Source organism: Peromyscus californicus, unplaced genomic scaffold, assembly GCF_007827085.1.
Source record: "Peromyscus californicus insignis strain IS unplaced genomic scaffold, ASM782708v3 Scaffold_20__1_contigs__length_68692818, whole genome shotgun sequence".
Classification (NCBI taxonomy): domain Eukaryota; kingdom Metazoa; phylum Chordata; class Mammalia; order Rodentia; family Cricetidae; genus Peromyscus; species Peromyscus californicus.
In genome coordinates, this window is record NW_026294503.1 from 59,735,496 (window position 1) to 59,759,984 (window position 24,489).

General features: G+C 40.4%; 1 protein-coding gene across 3 annotated transcripts in view; it reads left to right on the forward strand.

Moving 5' to 3' along the window:
• Tmem117 (transmembrane protein 117) overlaps nucleotides 1-24,489 on the forward strand; it is a 523,663-nt gene that overhangs the window by 414,022 nt on the left and 85,152 nt on the right. The gene's annotated exons all lie outside the window — the stretch shown is intronic.

Genomic DNA, 24,489 nt, shown 5'->3' on the forward strand with positions numbered 1-24,489 from the left:
ACCACAGATGAGAAACTTGCCACATGCTAGGAAAGGCAAAGATGTCATCCCACAATGCCATAAGGGCCTGGGTGGTCAGCTTCAAGCACCACCTGGATAAAATAGAAGAGGGCAGAGGTGGGGCAGTGAGAGAAGTGGCCTGCCAGCATGGTGTGTTTGCAGCTGACCTGGCTCTTACATAAAGAATATGCTCATGTCATTGATACTTTCTTAAATATCCTCAAAGTTATCATCGATCTCTTCTAAAACGATTCATCACTAGGCACAGTCTGTCTTCGGCAGGAATGACTTGCCTCATGTAACTTTTTTTAGTTGTTCCAGTCTACAAATAAATTCTGATTCTGGCACAGAAATCTAATTTAAGTTGCACAGGGAAATTTTAATTACATTTTACTTGAGAATTTTTTTAATAAAAATAATTTAAAAGTGGGAACCTACGCTACTGTATTTGTCAAAATTCAAGTGAGTTCCAGCAATTAGACTACAGCTGGAAGTATTTTTTTGATCACTCATGCTGAGTGATCTCTAGGAAGCGAGTCTGTTCTTAGGCACAAGTACCCATTCTTCACACAGCTTGGCACCGGGAGATAGATGGCCATGGCATAAAGTAGCTGAAACTGTGTTTCCCGGCAACTGCCCTCAGCACAGTCTTTTCTGCACTGGGGTCAGATAGGAGGCCGGTGAACGCATTTATCTTCTTTTCATTTACATTCAATTTTTGCCATTTTCACTTTTTTCTTCATTAAGTCAGACATATATGCATAACTAGAAGTTATAAAAGAAGCACTTTACAGAAAGAAAGTAAAGTGCTCTTGATCGGGGAAACAATTTCAGTAGTGGTAAGCTACAGAAATAATTAGTCATAGTATGGAGTTTTATGTCTTCTCATTTCTCTTAAAAATCCTATGCAGAACCACAGTCTCTGGTAAAGGCATCCAGTTAGAATTAATCTGATAAGCATACACATAATATATAACTTTTATTAGTATTAAAACTAATAAAGTCAGCAGACCCAAAGTAAATAGATATGTGGTGCTGTGTTTTTATTATTATTGCCAAAGGCTGTGGTAACTAAACTTTCATGCATGATATGAAAATTAAATGATGTGGAGGAATTTGAAAAATGAGTTCACATCCCATTTGGATTCAGTTGTTTTTTTTTTTTTTTTTTTTTTTTTTTTTTTAGAAATCTCTCCATCTTCTGGTGATTATTGTTTTAGACTTACCAAACTTCTATTTGAATTAAGCCTTGTGGATAGTGGCTTTGTTACTTTGTATTTCTCAAAATAGAAATGGGTGCAGATTTAGTTCCTTCTGAGTCAATGCTTGTTTTCTGTCGGCAGTTTGGCAGGTACCCAATGTCCTGGTGGGTCTCTGGATAGATGTGGCATTCCACAGCATCCCTAGATCTGCATTTCCCTGGAGTTGGTGTGGATAGATTCTCCTGTACAGTGCTAGAGGATTGGTCTTCTGGGAGTCCATTTGTTTTCTAAACTGATAAACCTTTGGGGAAACAATTCATGTAGGGAAGTTTAAAATACCCTCAAGGTTTGCATGTTCATTCTGTCGCCCTCAGAAATATATGCTTGATTCCTAGGGAGGTGATGTTGATGATAAAACCCGAAGGAATCCTTCCCCAAATAACTGAAGCATAGTGCTCTGCAGCTTAGAAGCAGAACCGGTAGGAGGTGTACCAATCAGGAGTGGCGAATGCAGCAGGCAGCTGAGTCAGGCTGGTACCCAAGCTAGAGAGCTGGCAGGACAGGAAGCATCTTTGGCTGAGCAAGCTGGATGTAAAACCTGCAGAGCTGGCCCGGGCTAGGCACTCTCAGCAAGGCTATGGGTACTAGCTGGCTTCCTGCCATTTTCCATGAAAATTCACGGACATTGTCTTCTGTGGTTGATTTCTGTTCTGAGTCAGAAGGGGAAAAAAAAACTGAGAAAATGAAGGTGCTGTTTGGTAAAAGAGTGGAATACATACAGTTGTGACTTACCATTGACAACTTTCCAGAAACCAGAGAACAGTTTTTAAACACCATGTTATATGAATCCAGTCAGAGTTAGAAAGAGAAATATTCCTGCTTTTTTCCCCTCACTTGGAGATCCTAGATTTTATCCAGATGTGGTGGCATATGCCTTTAATCCCAGCATCGGGAGGTAAAGGCAGGCAGATATCTGCAAGTTCGAGGCCACCTTTGTCGACATAGCAAGTTCCAGGACAGCCAGAACTACATAGAAAGACCCGGTCTCAAAGATAATAATAATTAAAAAAAGAGGGATACTAGAATTTATGTAGTTACATAGAATTGTATGTGTACATATGACATAATAATAGAGATAATGCCAATATAGGAGCAAAGGGGAACTAATAGAAATGAGAAGGGAGAGTAAAAAGAGGGGGAGGTATGGGACAACATGTCAAGCATATTCTATACTTATATGAAAACATCCATATAAATTATAATACTGTGTACAATACAACAATTAGAGAGGGAGATATTCTTAAAAACCATAAGTTAACCACTCCTCTGAAGGATGGGCCGGGGAGGACAGATTACGGTGATCATGTGATCAGGGAGGATCAATACATTAAAAACTTACCTGTAAAATAAATGAGTTTTAAAAATTGTGCTTCGCCGAACAACAATATTGACACAAATGCTTAGTAATAGAGGAGCCAACTGTGACTGACGTAAGCGCCGTTCGTCCTTCTCCATTTGCCTTTTTCTGGGGCATAAGCTCACACTGTCCACAGCGTCTTTGGCAGGACAGACACCATTAGCCGAGGAAAGGCTGTTGTAGCACCGCCTCCCCGGGGAGTCAGTGAGTTCTTGTGAACAGTCTTCCTCTGCTTACTTCATCTTGATCTCTTTTGGTTATTCTCCACCCCTTCCATAGGATAGTCCCTCCCATTCTGGACATCATGTGACTGGGAATCTCCCACACAAAACCTCATTTCGTTACCTTAGCATAGCCTCCTATACTTTGTTGACATCATTGCTCATGCTGTCATCAGCCAGCCAGTTTCTCAAGTAAGGCAATGGTCTTGGGGTACTGGCCTTTGGCATCCCTGTCCAATATGTTGACAACAGTGCCGTCCCACAGTACTGCTCCCACCCCACCGTGCTTTGTCTGGGCTTTTGCCAAAACTTTTTAGTGTAAGACTGTCCTTGCTCTAGTCCCAACTCTGCCTATATGGTTATGATAATCTTCATCCGATGAATCAGTTAGGCCCCTGACCAGCTGCAGAACCACTGTTGGCTCCCTGGAATATATGCACAATTTCCAATCTTGTAAGCATTAAAATTAATCCCACACACTGACTCCTTCAACCACCTTTCTGTCACACAGTGAACCTCATTAACATTCCAAAGTTCTTGCACGGGTCTGTCCCATTCACATCTATTTCTACACTCCCTCACTACTTCTTCAGTTAGCAGAATCACCTCCTCTGGGATGCCTCCTTCAGTGATCTCAAATAGTCTCAGTTTTTTTTTTTTCTGCCTTGACCCTTTCCTTCTTGGTTACAATGTGTTCCTTTGTTTACAGCCATTGTCTTTATTCATGTGGACGTCCCCATTACCCTCTGAGATCCTCTCGGAGAGAAAAATTTCATAACGTTTTGTGTCCCTAAAGACTTGCATAATGCCTATGCCGTGGCTACAGAGTAAGTAGTGACAGAATGCATAAGGGAAGGAATCCAGGAGTGTTAAAGTAGGTAGAGGGAGATGCTCAGCTGATCTGTAAAGCAGGATGACAGGTGAATAGGATCTGGTTAAGTGTACATACATTGTAAGAAGTAGCAAGTATCTCTTGTTTAAAATACTTAGACAATGGCTGACCACTTGTGGTTTGACTGCACTAGATTCTCTCCAGCTCAGCTGAGAATGGTGTTCTTGTGCAGTTGAATACAGCCTGTTAGGTTACCTGGTTCCTGGTGATCAGTGACACCAGCCTTTCAACTCTGGTGTTGATGGGGAATATACCCAGTAGGAACTAAGTGGGGGTGGCATGGGCGATAGAGAGCATGACTTTGAAATGCTGTCTATGAAAGCAAAAAATTGTGTTTTGACTGTTGAGAAACTGGGAATTTGCATTTTGAAACCAGTAAGACAATGAATTTAGAGAAAGAGTAACAGTAACTGCCTTCAAATCCAGCAGTTTGGTTTTCCCAGCTTACGCTTAGAGTTAGTCTAACACCGTCTATTTGTGCTATATTGTACTCTAATATCTCTGTTGGTTTTTATAATAGCATAAATAATTACAATGCCTTGCTTTTATATAGCACCTTTCTCTAAGGAGCATGAAGTGCTATGTGGATGTTATCTCATTAAATCTCAGGGCACTCTGGGGATGCAGGAGGAAGACAGGTGATATTATACCCCCTTTGAACCCACAGCTGGAAAGAAATTGCTTCAACCAAAACTAAATAAACACAAAATTGAATACAAGTAAGATATATAGGAGGATATAAAGAATTTATTGACTGTTAGAATAAAAGATTTAAAGACAAACAAAGAAATCCTTCTAAGAATGGTGTCTAGACTGTACATATTAATTAAAATGTAGGTGCACAAAAATTAAAACACTACATAAACACTTTATAAATTTGAAACATAAGATCATTTTTAAATTATTTTATTTTCATCATCAAGAAGCTTTCTAGAAGTAGAATTCTATTAATCTGGCTGTCTAGTTACACTAAAGGGCAGCTGTATAAACACACACACAGGGAACAAAGGAAGTCATTGAAAATGATTCTATGGAAAGTTGGCAAAGCACCATTTTACAACTAAAATGTCATTTTTGTCTATATATAAAAATGGGTTTGAATTTATTTTCTACCATATCTTCTTAATTACTTATGGCAGTGTAGAACTAGATAACAAAGAAGCATATCTCATAGAAATTAAATTTGTATATGATAAAAATTGATTTACTTAAGATATGACAGGTAATTTCCAATTCTAACAATATGGCCAAATGTTTATTAAAATTATTAGTAAAGTTTCTCTCTCCTCTCCACCCCTCCATATGTCTAAAGTTCTATATCAAGAAGATAAATAATACTGCAAATTTTCCTTACTAGTTATAAAATCATTGGGGAAAATGGTATGCAGGTAACTATCAGTGATAGGTTGTCAAATGTTTATCTGATTTATGTCACAGTCATTTACCAAAGTAATTTCCTCAGGAGTCAAGGATAAAAAATATTGGCTTTGGTTAAGATAAACATTAGGAAAATATTGATGTTCAAGGTAATACTGACCAAGAAAATTGCCAAGCCAATGTTATCCTAAATGACAATCAAACTGAATGATGACCAGAATATGAAGCCAATACTAGATTCAATGTGAATAAGAAATACAGAGTTATTCCTAGCCTTGGAGATCTTGAAGTTTTAATCACATTTCTTGGTAATATCCGCACTGTTCCTCAGTCATTTGTATATCTGGTTGGATGCAGTTTAAATAGTGACTTTGCTAATGTGGGACACCAAAACCATTTCCACTTGCTCACAGAGTTTTGCAAACCATTCTCATTTTTATTGTGACTACAGTAACTCTCCAGTGATGGGCATTCAGCACTGTGGCAGTCATATAGATGGGGTTTTCTATTTTACCGTATGCAACATCAGATAAGCAAGGTCTATCTTTGGAGGACAAACACTGTAAGTCAAATGTTATAAGGGAAAAAAAGTCTTTTAAAAGATGTACTTTATCTAAAAAGATAAAGCTAACATTAGATAAACCAAAGATACTCACAGGATGAAGTCCATTTGGTCTATGCTTAGAATCAGCAGCAGATTATAGCGACAATGAACAAGGAGCAAAGGTGAGCATAAGCGGCAGTCTGCGCACTGTCACCAGCCCATGGTCACCATGGAAATAAAAGACAGAGGAGGATTGGTTCGCATGCGGTCTCACACAGCTTGAATTCAGATGCCTTCTCTACTGGGTCCAAAGGGGATGTGTTTCAAGCCTCCATTGTAACACTTTCCTATTATCCTTTGAGCACCAGTTGGCCTGTTTGCATCCTCTAATAAAGGATGGCCTATTGTAAAGGGGGGAAATTGGACTTATCATAGGGTATAGTATAGTTTCTGACACGTAACAAACCATAATTTTGAAGAATAATCAAACAAAATCAAATTTGTATGTCTCTCGTTTATTCTCTCTTGTGTATTTGGTATGGTGATAAGAACTGAGAAAAGTATAGAGACGCGTCCATACTTTTAGGAATATGAATGGCCTGTCCTCTGAATCTTTGAATTATAACTCTATGGGCATAACCCACTATGAATGAGGAAGATTCTACTTGCACTGACTGTGTACAGGCCTTCTTTCCCGTCATTATTTCCTGAATAATACAGTATAATAACTGCTTGTGTAGCATTTACCTTGGGTTGAATATTGTAACTAATCTGGAGCTAGTTCAAGTATACCAGAGGATGTGCATGTTATATGGAAATACCTATACCATGTTATTCCAGAGTTTTGAGGGATTTTAGTATCCATGAGGTCATAAAACCATGGATACCAAAAGATAGCCACAGCCCTACAAAACTGTGAAACATTAGCACTGTATAGCAGTCTATTATGACATTTTACCAATTGTTGGTCTTGTCCCCAAGAAAAACAATGAAGATGATCTACATAGCAAGACCTGTGGAATAGCAACACCTGCAGTGAGAGTAGGCATGTCTCTACATGTCAACCAAGCAGTGCCAAAGCCCATTGCCTTCAGGGTTTAATCAACCAACCTCCTGCTTCAGGAAGTCAGGACAGTCGTCAGTGTGTTTGCTATTTGTCATGAGCATGCTATGGCAGCAACAGAAACAAACAGGCTTTTGTCTTCCCACCAGATTGAGTAGTGTCAGTCAGGGTTTGACATATCATCCCACCAACCTTGATAATCTTGTGGGAGTAAATGTGTGTTCATTGTTGAAGTAGGCCATAGCAATGACAGGTGACCAAACCAAGCTGAAGTCCCAGGGGCAATCAGAAGTTCTCTGCCTGTCAGTCCTTTATGCGTATGCCAGGTATCAGGTGATATATTGGGGGAGGGGGTGGACTGCCATTGCAATGCCCGGTGTCCATCACTGTGGAGTCTGGGTAAGGGACTTACACCCTTTCCCCAGTCCCTGGCATTTCCAGTAAGTTCTGTGGTCTAGTTTCCTTGATAAGATTTTGATGCACCCATATGTTACTGTACAACGTCAATTAGTTTGTGTCCCGTCTACCACCAGCAATAAGTCATTGGTCAGTCTGTGATAGTGGTGGTATTCATGTATCTACACGGGAACCTAATCATCTTCTATCCTCAAAGTGATGTCAAATCTACTTGGAAAATGCAGTCTCTTAGGGCAAGGCATGCCTTAAAAATCCCACTGCTTTATATAATATGTTGTAACTAAGAATGAGCATAGCATGATCTCAATACTTTCATATTCCTAGGACCTATGAGGTTTCTTCCAGGTAAGACAATGAAACATGTTGCTTAATATTTTCTGGTTTTTTTTTTTTTTGTGTGTGTGTGTGTGTGTGTATGTGTGTGTGTACCTGACCATTGGCACAATGTGTCTTCCATGGATATCGGCCTAGATCCCTACCTAGATACCTCCATGAGTGTCCTCCACTATCTTATTACTCCCTATTTCCTTTAAAACACATAGCAGTCATTCAGTTTATTTATTTGAATCAAATATAATTCTGTTGCCCTCACTAGATTTGAACTCATTCTGTCACTGTGTCCGGGTCCCCATTGCATCCAGAGCAGACACCTCCATACCAAATAACTTTCTCTGCACAGACATTCTCAGGGAGATCTTTTCCACCTCTAGGCATGACACCTTCCCAGCCCGTTATCCTGGCTCATTCTTACTATGACATAAGTCACCTTCTGAAATCATTCTATTTCTGTGTATACTCCTTTCAAACCACAAGCCCCAAAGAGCAGAGTCTGAAATCAAATGTACATAGTTCATGGCTATATTGTCAGGAATCAGTTATTGTGCATATAAATATTTAGCAAACAAATAAAAGAAAAAGTTTTTTTTTTCTCACAAGAAGCAAAAAGAGATCTTTTTCCCAGAGAACAAAATATTATTTTAGAAATGGCGCATGTAAGGTATACTTCTCATGTAAAACAAAAATGGCTGTGAAAATCAAAGATAACTGTGAGTATAAAAAAGAAGCAAATATTAAAAAAGAAAGACAGCCTGAAAGCTTTTTCTGTCCCTAATTGTAGGCAACCATCTCCATACAGTTCAGTAGCTCCTCTGGTATCTTATGGAAAGAGAGCCAAAAGATAAAACCAAAGATTAAGTCAAAACATAAAGTCATATAGAGCCAAGGCAAGCTAAGTAATTCACTTTCATTAGTGTAGTGTAAAAAGATGTACATACGTCAGACAGGACTTGATTGGCTCATCTGCTTTGTAGTTATAACATGGTTGACCAATCAGGAGCCTCTTTTGCACCTCACTGTCCACAATTTTAGAATAGGAAAAGTAAAATTGCCCTTGCACTGCTTAATTAGCCCAAGGAAATGTACATAAAGAACTGTCCTGTAGGAGCTCACTGGGTGATGGCAGCTTTATGGCGGTGGATCAATTATCCACCCCAGCTGGAAGTGTGTCGAGCAGAGCACTTACTAATATTAGAATATGGAAATGCACTTACTTTCCTTGCAATAGCCTTAGACGGCTTCTCTGTAGTTTGGAGCATAGCATTAGTAACCTGTTAATCACATTATCTAATTGTCAGTGAGAGAATGCTAAATCAGATCTTATTGGAAAATGAAAAAAAAACAGAAATATTATTATGACAGTAGCATTTTTTTTTACATTGTATGCAGTTGGAGGTTTGGGAATACAACTGAAGTTGTCTTTTGCTGGTTCTTGGCTAATTAGCATATCTTGCAGGTACATAAATTAAAAGAACTGATCATTCTGCCTATGCATTACTCCTGTCTTAGTCACTGTTCTATTGCTGTGAAGGGACACCATGACCAAGGAAATTCTTACAAAAGGAAGCATTTAATTGAGGGCTTGCTTACAGTTTCAGAGGTTTAGTCCATTATCATGGTGGGGAGTGTGGTGACATGAAGGCAGTTGCTAGAGCAGTAGTTGAGAGCTATGTCCTGATCCTTAGGCACAGGGAGGGAGGGAGGGAAGGAGAGAGGGAGAGAGAGAAAGAGAGAGAGAGAGAGAGAGAGAGAGAGAGAGAGAGAGAGAGAGAGAGAGAGAGAAACTGTGCCTAGCATGGGTTTTTGAAATCTCATTGCTCACCCCTAGAAACACTCTTCCACCTCCTATTCATTTCAATCCCATCAAAGAGTTCTGCTCCCAGGTGACTAAGCATTAAATTGTATGAACCTATGGGGGTCATTCTTATTCAAACCATCACAGTTGCCCAACGAGGAAATTTGAAAGACCCTCAATTTTAGCTAAGGCTAATTGAAAGACAGGTGATGCTTGGTTAGCTGAGGGATCAGATTTGTGTCGGTAACTACAGTGGATTTACCATTTAAAATAAATGCAATATTAACACACTCAAGGTCTCCTTGAGTTGAGAACTAAGGTCAGCAAATCATCTCTTTGCAAAACTGTTTGGAACCATTTTCAGAGAAGTAATTTCTGGATAATCTGTCATTTGAATGGTTTTATAATAATGTCAGTTTGACAGCTTCTCTTATAGCAACAGGGCTGCCGATCAACTGCACCTGGGTTTATGTAGGACAAAAATATACTAATTGATTTGTGTAAGCAACATGGCAGATAACTATCAAATAAAGTCTATGGCAGCTGGCAGGTGTGAACACTGCACACTTACCTGTGGCTCACCGAGTGCACGCCAGTACTTGGAGGCAAAATCTTATGTTTTGTGTTCACTTTTTATCATTGTTTCCATATAGATTTTTGCGCATTAAAAGCCTTTTTTCAGAACTGCAGGCATACCATTTTTATGAGTAAAAGTGTTAAGAGATAGTAGCCAGAGGCAGCATCAAATTATTTTCTGATAATTCTTCCCACTGTCCCAAAGTCCACTGTGACTGAGGTTCCACTTATGCCTTAGGATATTGGTTGCAATGTTCATAAATGTGATACACTTCATTATAAATCTATTATGTTACACATTTAACCTTTACCTAAATAGTGGCAATTACATACACTTTGTTATATTTGATTACAAATCAAATGTGAAAGAGGGTACATAATAATTAGTAATAGAATACAATAATTAGTAATTTTATATGCATTGTGGTATCTCCAGACCATAATTATAACCAAGAACAGCCAGGCTTTGAAGTGTGAGTCTCTTTATAACAAGACTTAATGCTTCAGATATATAATCTCCTCAACGGGGTCCTGTGTTTTAACTTTTCATATTTAATGGGTAGTACAGTTTGGGGGAGGTTGTGTAAAATTTAGGGGGTTTTAGCTAGAGGAAGTAACTCCTTGGAGGTGGGCCTTATAGGTTTTAGCTCTGCTGGAACATTTCTCTTCCTGATCTGTAAAGATTGAGGTAGCCTTGCTACAGGTTTCTGCCACCAGGGACCAAGTCAGTCCCAACCACCATTCCACCCCTGTTATAACAGACTATATCCCCATAAACTGTGAGCCAAACCAAATCCTTCCCCTTCAATTTGTTCCTTCAGGTATTCTGTTATAGTGAAAATGAAAGAACTAATACAGAAAACTGGTACCATCTATGGAGACACTGTTAAACCTGACCATGTGACTCCTCAGGCTTTGGAACCTGTTTGTAGTTATAAATAGGCGCTATTGTGGGTGGTGCAAATGCTTAGCGATGCATGAAAGGTCTACAGGTTTTGTCCAGGACTTGAAGGACTTGAAGCAGGTCTGTCAAGGACACAGACCTGCTGCCATGGCCTCCCCTTGCAATGTGTGTTCCACACGGTCTCCTCCTCGTGTGCTTCAGGGAACACAACAATGTCAAGTGAATGTAACTCAACATGAGCTGCAGCCTACCAGTGTCATTACAGACACAAATTAGCATCCATCAGAAACATGTTGTCACGGAATTTGGCTTCTAGATGGACAATTCGGTGTTTATAGGGACATGTCGGGAAAAACTGATATAGTGAGGAAAGAAAGCTTCATAGATTTTTAGACCACCAGGGAGCGAATTCTTGTGGTGACACTCGAAACAGCCTTAGGCAAGTGACATGATTGCTTTCAGAATCCCTTGCTTCCATATGAAATAAGAAAAATCCTAACTGGCTTGGCAGTGGTGGCACACACCTTTAATCACAGCACTTGGGAGGCAGAGGCAGGTGGATCTCTGTGAGTTCGAGGTCAGCCTGGTCTACAGAGTGAGTTCCAAGACATGCAGGGTTACTCAGAGAAACCCTGTCTCAAAAAAAAAAACAAAACAAAAATCCTAACTGTTGTTAGGTATCTATTTACAGTGTATAATAATAATAATAATAATAATAATAATAATAATAATAATAATAATAAAAGTAGTCCGTATGCTTAGCACACAACAAGTTCATAGCAAGTTTTTGCTTAGTCTGAAGAGAGTAGCATAATGGTCAATCTCTTTAATCAGAATTTTGTGAAGAATTCTCAGTAGAATGAATGAGTGTAGAACACTACTGGGGGGCTACTGACTGAGCATCATTTGGTCTCCTCCCCCCACTAACAATGTACTGGGCTGTGTGGGAAGGGTCCTGTCATCTCTGTGCTGTCTGTAACTCTACAAGGAGGAGCATGGTTTGTTTCTATTTTTTCCTTTTGAGACTATGTACCTCACATCTAGTGAGCATTTAATAACTGTTAAATTGGTTCTGTAATAGTGTGAGGTTTCTGTGTGGGGAGCTTGAATACAACACAGGACGACTTTGAGAAGTACAGATTTCACTCTCATGCTCTTGGGGGCGACATGAAATCCAATAAAAACCCACGGCTGCAGTGTGAGGCTTCTCGGAATGGATGGAGCTAGAGAAAGAAAATACAATTGCTAACATGCACATAAGGTCCCTTGCCCCAGCCTGCAGATTTGTTTTCCAGGTGGACTCTGAGGATGGTGGAATCTCTCTCCAATGAGCATCCAGCCAGGAAAGCCGTGTACATTAGACTTGTCTTTGGCATTGACCTCTGGACTAACAATGGTTTCAGAAAACCTTTCAGTTCACTGAGGTCTAATTCTGAAACCACGAAACATACTTTATTCTTTCCATTCCATAGCCTGCCCCAATATGTGTTTGTTTTTCTTGTTCTTGTTCTTACTTGGGGGTGGATAATTTTTCTCTAGAGCTCAGAGGATGAACACTTCTGACCCCAAACTCATAGCAGACAGACATGGCCAGCCTGATAGTTCAAGTCCATTGCTCTGAAGGTTTTATGTTCTGTTACATGCTATCATGGGGTGGTCTTGGGGGCAAAGGCAGCTGCAGAGGCGTCAGTATTGTTCTAGAAGTGGAGCAGCTGCTAAGAAAGAGGAAAATGGAAGGAAACATTGGGAGCAGAGCACTGAAGATCCAGCCGACTGTTTTTAAGCTCTCACTGCATTCAGGACCCAGCAAACACAGGCGAGTCCTTGCTATTTCAGAAAATAAAAAACTGTTTTGCTTTCAGAAGGAAGGATGGTCAGAATATTTAACTATTTACATGCCAGCAACACTGACCAGTCAATGTAGACACTGCCCACTGAAATGGACACCAGCTTCAAGAAAATCAGAAGAGTCATATTGTGCCACCCTCTTTTTTAATTATAGTCATTGCAAAAGCTACTGAAAATATAAAAAGGAACTTCAGGTGCAGAACCGCCCCCAGCATACCAAAATCCATTTTACTTTATGCAATAAAATAATTTGAAACTAACCTCATCAGAGTGCTTCTCCAAGCAATGCCTCTGTGACTGGTTAATTTTACTATAGATGACACTTGATGTATATTTATTAGCTCTGCTTTGTATTTTCACTTCTTCCATCATCTTTGTTTTATTTTCAATTACATTTATTTTAACTGATAAGAAGAATGAATTTGTACACATGAACAGGGGTACTCTGTCATGTTTCAGTTCTTGCATACCCTTGTATCCTTTAGTTATATACCCAGGCGTGATGTTTCTGGATCTACTTTTAGCTTCAAGAGCTGTCTCTCCATGCTAATTCCCACCAACAGTGTGCATAGACACTATTCTGGTTTGCTTCTCTGTTACTGTGATCGAACACTGATCAGAAGCAACTTGGAGAGGAGAGGATTTTTTTTCCTCAGCTAACAAGTTGTAGTCCATCGATGAGGGAGGTTGAGGCAGGAACTGGAGCAGAGACCATAGAGCAATGCTGCTTACCCACCTGCTCTCCATGGCTTGCTCAGCCCCTTTCTTCTACAAGCCAGGACCACCTGGTCAATGGATGGCAACATGAACAGTGGCTGGGCCCTCCTCTATCAATTAGCAATCCAGAAAATGCCCACAGGCAAATTTAATGGAGGCAATTCAATTGAGATTCCCTCTTCCTAGGTGTCTCTTGTGTGTGTCACATTGACAAAAGACAATCTGTCACAGGCTCCCTCTTCTCTACACTGCCTGTCTTTTCTCTCTTGATATAGGCATGCATCTTTGATGGGGTTATACCACATCGAGGTTTTAATCTGCATCTGTCTGAAGATCAGTGATTCTGAGCCTTTATTTTTATTTATTTATTTATTTTTGTAAACAAGTGAATTTCATTGGGGTCACAGGAGAATGGGTGATGAATTAATTAACGGGAGCATGGGCAACTTACTGGTGGCTACGCATGTAAAGAAAATACGTCTACTTCACTCAACAACTGGACACTCCCTATAGATCCTTAGGGAGATCTGGGCCTTGTGAGTACCTCCCCCTACCCCCAGATGCTAATATTGATTTGTGTGAACTATTAGGCTAGAGAGGAGTGCAAGGGATGTAGCAGTATAAACCCCAGTATGGAAAACTTAGGAAAGAAGCCAGAATAGAAAACCAACTGGGGGATATAAAAGATGTTGTAGAAGGGTTTCCAGAAGTAAGCAATGCTGGATGTTACTGGGACTGGCCTGTCATCCCTGGTGCCTGGGAGGCTGAGACAGGAGTATTGCAAGTTCAAGGACAGTTGGGCAATTCAATAATACCCTGTCTCAATTTTTTTCTTTAAAGTGGTGAAGTTTGGGCTACAGTACAATTAGAGTATTTACCTATCATGTGGGAAGTCTGGTTTCCGCCTCTCCCCAAATGGACTGAATCCACATAGATTGTGAAGATTTATCTATATTTTAAAAATTGGTCTGGTTTTTTTTTGCTCTTGATATTTAGAATATTTTATGTATTCTATAATAAAACCTTGCCAGAAGTGTAATTAGCAAACATTGTCTCCCATCTTTTTCAAATCTTCAGCTTCATTTGACACAATCCATCACTCCTTTTGTGGGGCAAAGGGAAGGAACCCAGGCTTCCCACATGCTAGGCAAGCACTTTCTTACTGGGTTGTATCATAAGCTCCCATCTTTAGTGAACAGTTTTAGAGAGGACATCACCAAGTTGCCCAGCTGGCTTTAAACTCAGTATGTAGCCTAGGATGTCCTTCCAATCCCCCTGCCTCAACCTCTCAAGTACCTGGGATTACAGACATGTGCTAGCAGGCTCAGCACTCGCTCTCAGCTTCTAGGACACCTCTCTTTCTGTGTTCCCCACCCCACCCCTATTTCTCTTTTATATTCTAAATGTTGGGTTTCTCAGTATTCCACCCACTTTATGCATCATGATCTTAAACCAGCATCCTGTTTGCAACGTCTCCTGGGTACCTCCAGTCCCAGCTTCTTCTATGAACGTCTCAGCCGGCCACGTAACACTTCAGTTTAGATGTTGTTTTAGCTTCCTTTCATTTTATAAACAATAGAAGTTTATTTGGTTCACCGTTCTGAAGGCTGAGAAGTTCAAGAACATGACAACTGCATCTGATGAGGGCCTCCGTGTTACTTTTTAACATGACAGGAGGGCCAGCAAGCTCACACAACAGCATGATGCACTAACCACCCTAAAAAGCCTTGTGTCTTCATACAGTAACAGTGGCATTTCCATGTCATCATGGGTGCTGGGGGAGCCTTTCAGACCATAGCAGATGACTGTCAAGCTGTTCCGCATTAGCAGGTATGAAGTAGCTAACCCACTTCCCTGTTTCTCAGCGGGGGGCCAGTTCCCTAAATTCCTGGGCAGATGCTGTAGCCATTCTCCAGGTGTCTGGTTGGTAACACCTTCATAGACGTCTAGATCAATACCTTCATAGGTATGTTGATCAGCACCTTCATAGGCATCTTGATCTGCCTGCCTGCCTGCTTTGCTTAAACCATCATTTGTACCTCAGCCCCTGCAGCACTCTCCTCATCGGACATCCCTGCTCTTTTACCATCCACATACTATCACTACTCTAACACGTCAGTTTCTAAAACATAGCCACCTCACACTCCTCCCAGCTGCCTTTGTGCTCCCTTTTCCTCCTGGCTGATATGATCCTTTTTTTTTTTTTTTTTAATTTTTTGAGATAGGGTCTGACCATGGAGATCTGGCTGTTCTGGAACTCACTCACTCTGTAAACCAAGCTGAACTCACAGAGATCCCCCTGCCTCTGCCTACTGAGTGTTGGGGTTTAAGGCATGCACCACCACATCCAGATGATATAATTAATCCTCTTTCTGGGTTTTGCAGATCTTCCACATGAAGATCACATTCGGAGATTACTTTCAACTCAAGTAGAACCTGTGGCCAACTCACTGCTTTTGATCCCCTTTCCCTGTCTTAATCCAGAATGCTCATCACCACCTAACATATTTCCCCTTGTTGATAGACTTCTGGATACCTCCACTAGAATCCAGGCAGTCCTAGAAAATCGTGAGTCTGAAGGTCACTCATCTACATGGCCATTTTACACTTGGATCTCCTTCACACTCTTTCCATTGTGAGGGGAAGGTTTTTATGTTGATTCTTATTTCCCACTGATCTCTACTATCAGTATTTTTTTTTCATGGAGAAAAATGACCGCAATATCAAATTTAAAATTTGCCAATGACAATAATATCTACTATGTGACAGTAAGCAATTAATTCTCCCATATAGCTCACGGAAGGACTCAGTCATTCCGACAGTTGAATGTGACCACAGCTGGCAGCCCGTGTACAGCCAGCCAGACTGCAGCAGTGACTGAATGCTGTACTGAATACCACACAGCATAGGATGATCAGGGGATGATGGTGCTGTGTCCTGCAGCCAGTGACTGGAAAACAATACAAATGTTCTAACGAATTCCTTCCACTGGATTTCACTCTTTCTGTGGAAGAGGAATTCCTTTGGAGTTTAATACATGCAAAACATATCATACAGTTAGAACTCATCTTCTTAAGACATGCTGAGAAGGGGCTGGAGAGATGACTCAGCAGTTAAGAGCACCAGCTGCTCTTCCAGAGGACCCGGGTTCAATTCCTAGCACCCACACGATGGCTCACAGCCATCTTTAATTCGCTTTCCAGGGGTTCCGACGCTCTCTTCTGGCCTCCATGGGCACTGGGTATGTGCATGATACACAGACATACAAGGGGGCAAAACAGTAACTCAGAAAATCAAAATAAGTAAATCTTAAAAAAAAAAGAAGCACTAAGTAGACCGAGATTGACAGATCCCAGAAGCTAAAGCTGAAACAACCCATTGCTGTTTCTTTAGACTCTGCACTGCCTTTCCTTACCAGCAAGCCCTCACCCAGCTGTGCGCTCCCCGCTCTTTCCCAGGAGTCTATAAGATGTTAAGCACTCTCTCCATGCTGGTGAACTGTGTTGCCCCAGTCAGGGTTATTGATTTCCCATCATTCCAGAGGCCACATGATGCATTTCCATTAGTGTAAACACTTTTAAGACCAGCTTTTATTTTGTCCTTCCTCACATCAGTCTGCCAGGGCAGGGCATCTGTTTGTTTCCATTTTGGAGCTTAAAGGAATCATGCTTTCGGGGTCTAGATGTACTGAAGCTTGTTTTGAAAAACCTACTGCTCTCTCAACTAGGGCCTTGAGGCAAGTTCTCTTAAAAGTAATAGAGTGTAGTTAACTTTTCAGACCTGCTCTGGGCTCAAATTGTTTTTTCAGAGGTAGTAAACTAACACTTAACAACTCATTGATGTATGCTGTCTTTGGAATTAGCTGGGGAAATATGGGCTTCTGAGAGTAAGTAAAAAAAAAAACTTGATGAAAGAAAACAATTAAACACACTACAAAACACATCCTTATGATTAACTATTTTTCTAGTTCTTAGATATTTGGAAATAGACAGAACACATAAAAAGTCACATTCCAGGATGAAGAGGTAGTTCAGCAGTCAAGAATGCTGGCTGAACTTGCAGAGGACCAAGGTTTGTTTCCCAGAACCCACACGGCAGCTCACAACTATCTGTTACTCCAGTTCCAGGGGGTCCTGTGTCTCTTTACCTCCACAGGTACTAGGCATACATGTGGTACACATCCATCCGTTCAGGCAAACACCCATACACATAAAAGAAAATTGAATCAATCTTAAAAAGAAAAGAGAGAAAGTCACATTCTTTAAAACATTTCAGGAAAGGGTGTAGACATTGATCTGGATTTGTTTTATGGATGAGTGAGGTCTTCCATCTCTACTATGAGTTGACAAAAGCCTCCTTCAACCAAAAAGCCAAAAAATTGACCCCTACCCCCCAAATAAATAGTTTAAATAGCTCATAAGGTTATAGAACATTTTCCTTTATGGAAATACGACAGTAATGATGTATTCATCTAAGTATTCTTTAATAACAAAAACTTGGAAGTCAAAATGTGGTAAGAATCTGAATGATCACAGAAGTGGCAGAGAAGCTTTCTCTCTGTCTCTCTCTGTCTCTCTCTCATTCTTCCATCCAAACAAAGGTCAAGACCCTCTCTAAGCCCTGTCCTACTACTTCCTGTCTCTCTATCTATCCTCACTCCTCCAAAACCTCTATGGTTAATTTTGGTCAGTTGGTAGCTAGCTCTGATTCAAAGCAAAATTTTTGGCAGTCTTGAAAGTGTCAGAATCCAATCAAAATATCACACAACACAGTGACTATGAAGAGAAAATGCCAATGTGACATGAGGAAAGGGTGGTAACATGGGACATCTGAGAGGTAGCCTCCAGCCACCTCTGTTCTGAGCATCCTGCACCTCTCTGCCAAGCACCTCTCATGGTCTAGCTTACCTCAGCACCCCTGCATGTCCCCCATTGTGGGAAATAATGGCTTTAACTCATGCTACTATGCTTCAATTTCTTGGTCTCTGACTTGGTTGGACAAATCTCATCACTTCTTTCTTTTAGGGGGTGACAAGAAAGATCACCCCAAACATGTCCTTGACCAATTCTCCAAACATCTTTAGTGTTTAAACTTGACCTCTTCTATAGAAGTCGGGGTTCTCTAGAGGAAATAGCCCGTAGGATGAATCTATACATATTAAAAGTGGGGTTATGAGAGTGGCTTACAGGTGGTGGTCAGACTAGTCCACCAATGGCTGTCTCCTGACAAAGTCCAAGAACCCAGTAGCTGTTTAGTCCATGAAGTTGTGTCTTAGTTAGGGTTTCTAATGCTGTGAAGAGACACCATGACCATGGCAACTCTTAAAAAGGAAAACATTTCATTATCATGGTGAGAAGCAAGGCAGCACTCAGGTAGACATGGTGCTACTGAAGGAGCTGAGAGCTCTTACATCTTGACTCAAAAGCAACAGGAACAGACACTGCACATGGCTGAAGTATATATGAGACCTCAAAGCCCACCCCCACAGTGACATACTTCCTCCTACAAAACCACACCTACTCCCATAAGGCCATATCTAATAGTGCCACTTTCTTTGGGGGCCATTTTCTTTCAAAGCATCACAGGCTGGATGTCTCAGCTGGTCTTCAGTCTACAGTGGAATCCTGAAGAAGCAGGCTCTAATACCAGAGAAAGAATGGCTTAGCAGAAGAATAGATGAACTTGCTGGTGAAGCTGAGGGCAAGTAGGCAAAGAGCAAAAGCTTCCTTCTCTCATGTCCCTTTATGTGGGCTGCCAATAGATAGTGTGACCCAGACTTAGGGTGAATCTTCCCACCTCAAATGATTCACTCAAGAAAACTCCCTCACAGGTGTGCCCAGCTGCTTGGGTTTTAGTTGATTTGATTCCAGATGATCAAGTTGACAACTAAGATTAGCCATCACATCCACTCTCTCTAATTATCTACTTTCTTCTTTTCTTTGTGGCCTTTGCAAAAAGCTTAAGCTTTGTGTTAATATTTCCATGGTCTCTCTATACCTGGATAATGAAGACAAAGCAAAACATCCAGTTTTTTTCCTCATAACTAATGTTAGAGTGATACATAATGCCCACCGTGTTGTTTCTCTTACCTAAATCCATCCCATGCTTCTTCCAGGAAACACAAAAGAGATTTTCGTGTCTTTTTAGCTTTCAGAGAGCATCATTCATCATTTTAACAAATACTTGAGTTCTTCGTATATGCTGAGCTGAGTTCATGTGTTGAGAATACAGCAGTTATCAAAACAGGGAAAAGTCATCTGAGCTCCCCGGAGCTTACATTTCAGTGGGGATGACTGGAATGGCAAATAAATACGCAGAGCCTACTGTATAACAAGGCTTCCGAGAATTAATTCAGCCAAGTGCTACTATGGCAACTTTGCCAATCAGAAGCAAAGGATTGCTGGGGGAAAATGAGGCTCTCTAGTTTCTTAATAAGAAACAGAAATGTCACCCAGAGCATAAGAACAATTCTTCGGGCCACCTCTCCTCACTGTCATCTGAAATCCTGTTGCTAGGACACTGGTAAGCTTAGGAAAGCTAAGGACACTTTGCAAGTTGGTATTTTTTTTTTAGTGGAATGATGTTCTGATAGTCACATTTTGAATTCAGTTCTGAAATATGCATGAATAGAGATTAGCTAGAAAATAAATGTGTCTGTAAAGCTGACTTTGAAATCATCTGAAGCTTGATAATCTAATGCTATAAAAAGAAGATAAATAAACTATTAAATGGGGGAATGAGTTGACATTTTAGAGTAACATTTTAGAATCTATTATCAATTCTAACATGACATAGCTGTTGTTCTCATGGACTCACTACACTATGATTATTGCCCAAGACCCACACAGGATTAGGACTGTCAGCATTCTGTCATACATGGGCAAGGGACATATGAAGCCTCACTCCTTCTCAAGGCCCTATGTGCAGATAATGGTTGCTGGGGAAAAGGTGTCATTGTCTATAGTGACGTCGTCACTGACAAGTTGCCCATGTTCTGATGAGGACCTTCCCTTTTGTGCTTATATAAGCAACTATAATTAAACTCACTGGGTTCTAAAAGCAGCTATCAGTGTGGGAGGAGAGGGGGAGGGGAGTAATGATCAAAAGTCACCATCTATGTGGACAAAACTGTCAGGTAGTAAGTAGAAACTTTCATGGTTTCTAATTTAAAAGGTTATCAATTTTTCAGTAAAAGCTATTCTTTCCCTTAATTACTTCAAAAAAACCAATTGATCAATTGTTAACCCAGAAAATAAGACTTTTCTTTCATTCTGGCTTTAGTTTTTTGGCGTAAAGTAATAACTGCTGTTAGATTTTTAGCCTCAATTTCTTACCTACAGAGAAATGAGGAATCATCATTTTACCACCAGGGAACTCAAAACCAAGCTTGAGTTCTTCTGAAGGACACCCAGATCTCTTCCTTGACATTGACACTCAACAAGGAAGCACTGAGAAATGATGACTCCAGAATGTCCCAAGACCATACTGTCCATATGCATAATACTGCCCCCAAATCCTGCCCAAATATAGTGTATGAATACCAAGGGTCAGGGACTGATTTTCATTGCTACAGACAGAAGTAGAAAATAGTAAGCAATAGAAGTAGATAAATGTAATGCCACTGCTTATTATTTTATATGGAAAATATGCTTATCTGAATGAAAATTAACCATACCTCATCTGTGAACAGATGTGGAGTCGGAGATGTGTCCATGCTGTGTACAACATCATGAGCTGTTGAGAACTGGAGCATCTTGATGTTGTGTGTCTAACTCACTCTCATCACTGATAGAGCTCTGCTGTTGCTGATATCTTTAATAGCAGAGAGCAATACCAAGGCCTCAATTCCTAAACATTGATAGCAATTCTCTAAGAACAAAATAAATGAACATTTTATAATATGCCATGCCAGGAGGATGAGTTTGTCTATCCTGGGCTTGTTAGTGGAATATATTTTACCTGGTCACTCTCCTCATACTTTATATTTTTAGTTCAAAATATGTCCTTGACAGTCATATAGAAAGTGAGCAAGCTGTGACTCTTAACACCTCTATACCATGTGTATATAAACCTGACTGTGCATTCATGGTGTCAGTGCCATGACAGTACCCATGTTTGCTATCAACCATTAACTGTTCCTTGCCCCACTCACTGACATCTTGTTAGAAGGCAACAATCCCCAGGGAAGTTGTTTGTGGAGAAAGAGTTACAGTTGGTCTTGTTCACTTTAGGGTGAGATGATTCTAGTAATACCCACCCAAAGAAGGGAGGTAGGTCCAAGCCCCATGCACTGGCTCCTGGTGGAAGATAGCTGATGATCATGGCTAATTCTCAGGCAAGGCACACAAAGCTGGTTAAAAATGTCAGCACTGGAGCCGGGCGGTGGTGGCACATGCCTTTAATCCCAGCACTCGGGAGGCAGAGCCAGGTGGATCTCTGTGAGTTTGAAGCCAGCCTGGTCTACAGAGTGAGATCCAGGACAGGCACCAAAACAACACAGAGAAACCCTGTCTCAAAAACAAACACACAAACAAAACAAACAAACAAACAAACAAACAAACAAAACCCAGCAACAAAAAATGTCAGCACTGAAATAAAACCAAAAGACCATGCTACTTTTCTATGGTAGAGAAAGCCTGAATGAACAGAAAGCATGCATTCTTTGGAGCTAGAATGTCTAAGCTCTGCTGCATGATGCCTGTGACACTTGGGACTAGTGATTCAACATCTTTGAGTCAAATTTCTCATCTACTCACACACACACACACACACACACACACACACACACACACACACACACACACACACACACACACCCCTACCTCCATTATTTCTGGAGTCACCACAGGGAGACTCCTGTTGAAAGAGAAACCAGAACGCACTTGTTTTCCCATCTTCCTGATGAGGACACTGTTAACATGTCCCTGGGAGAGGTGCCCCTCCCTTATGTCCTTTCTGAGTGGCCTCTAGACCTTTGCTCTGACCTAAGCCCTGGTCAAAGGCATCAAGGTGACTGGTACTATGCAATGGATGGGGACAGATAGGAAAAGATGGCATTTTTCCTTTCTTTATCATAGCTGGCATGAAACATCATCGGTTTCCGCTGCTTGTCTCTCAAGATAAAACTAACTGTGAATTATGCTAGAAAACTAACTGCTTATTGACCATTTCTGTGTTTCATCTTCTGTATCTGTCACAATGCAGGTTTCTGCCTAGGCATTCATTATGTCATGCTCTTGAGAAGAATGTGAGGTTGACAGGTTTAATACTGATTTGTAGATGAAGTGACTGACACCTGTGGAGACAAAAAGCACCCTCCTCTCTCCCCTTTGCTCTCTGTTTTAAATACCTGTGATTCCAGGTATTAAAACTTCAGATATCAATTTTCCAGTAAAAACTGAGCTCAAAATGGTATAGCAATTACTATGATTGCCATTCCAGTGATAGCCAAGGTAGACCAGATGTATGCTGACTCAAAACGATGAGTCTGAAGAGGTATGGAAGTAAGAATTGAAATACAAAAATTAAAAGAGTAGAGAGAAAATGGGCCCAGGAAATTCAATTAAGTAAAAGAGTTTTGAAACAATAAAACATGGTTTTTATGACAAATGAAGCAAAATGGTGAATTGGAAGATGCCATAGGTGAGTCATGATCCTCTCTGCTTATTCTCTTTTAAAGACTTACCTTACAGTTACTTTTCCTACAGACACCACCCTCACATGTGAGCACCAACCCCTCTCCTTGATATCTTCTTTTTCTTTAAGTGAAGCCATCTTCCAGGAAAACACTACAGTGGCCCTCCTCTCTCTTATTGTCCCCTGCCACTCCCTACTTCCTTAACTCATCTCTCTAGCTATGGGAAGAGTTGGGAAGTAATTGAGAAACTATTTTTTAGTGAATGAGGTTTTGACCACAGTCCAAAAGAAATCTCCAGAGATTGCTTTTAAACTAAAAGCAATTTCACACTAGCAGAAAACTTTAGTTTCATGTAAGAAAGTCTAAATCGGAGAAGTCAGAAAATGCCTTCTGACAAAGAAGCTGGTTCAAATACAGTGGCCCAATGACTACCAAGGAGTGTGCTCCATCTGCAACCAGGAAATAAAAAGACAAGTTTTAAATGATATTGTCATTCATGGAAGACAAGTAAAGATACTCTGTCACTCATTTTATTTGTAGTCAAAGCTTTTATCAATCACATTTTAGCATTCAAGGTCAGTTTCCTTTGTAGTAGTTTTTATGTAACATGGAAAGAACGAAGATGCTCTATGTGGGGAGCAAATGCTGTACTCAACCTCAGCAATAGTTTACAGATAGAATCTCCGATCCATTTTCCTACTAATAATTTTATACAATATATTCCAAGTCCATTTAACATTATCCATTTATTTCCTGATTCCCCTAAATCTATTTGCTACTAATGACTTAAAAACATGGAGAGGTGAGACTGATAGATTTGCTCACAAGCAGACAAGATGATGCTTTACCATTTAATTTTCTTCTTGTATATGTATTTCCTATCAGCACCTTGAGATGGTCCACCGATCTAAAGACTGCTAGATGCTGAAGACCACCACTCTTCTATGTCCTCTTCCTCATGGCTCATTCTCTCTGAAAAGGAAACATGCATGGAAACTCTTAAGGGACCAGGCACTGTCCCTAACCTACCTATATCAGATGTTTGGAGTGAACTTAACAGTTTCATGTTGACTTTGTGGATTGAAGTCTCAAATTAATATTTTGTTCATGTTTTCATACTTGAGTTGGTTAAAAACACTAACTAAACATAGTTATGTACCTTCAGTGATCATCTAATTATTAAAAGTGAAAGTGTGTCTTTTAATGTCTATGAGCCCATCTCAAATTTCTTTTATATTTAGTGTGTTCTTATTTCATGGGCTAATTATGATTTTTAATGTAGGGCTTTAAAGTCAGACCTCCTGATAGAATCCTTGTGGTGTCAGTTTCTCTTCCCTCTGAGAAAGGGATGCCCTGTGCAGTTTTGCCTCCACTAGAAATGACGGATGGCAATCTCGGGGTTCTCCCTGCTGCTCTTGCACATCAGGTCCTCTATCTTTTGGCTCAAATTCATCTGCACAGCAAGCGAGCAGACTAGAGTTCTTTGGCATTGGAGCATTCTGCTCAGTTTCTAGAGAAGAACTTAGTAAAAATACTTTAGGGG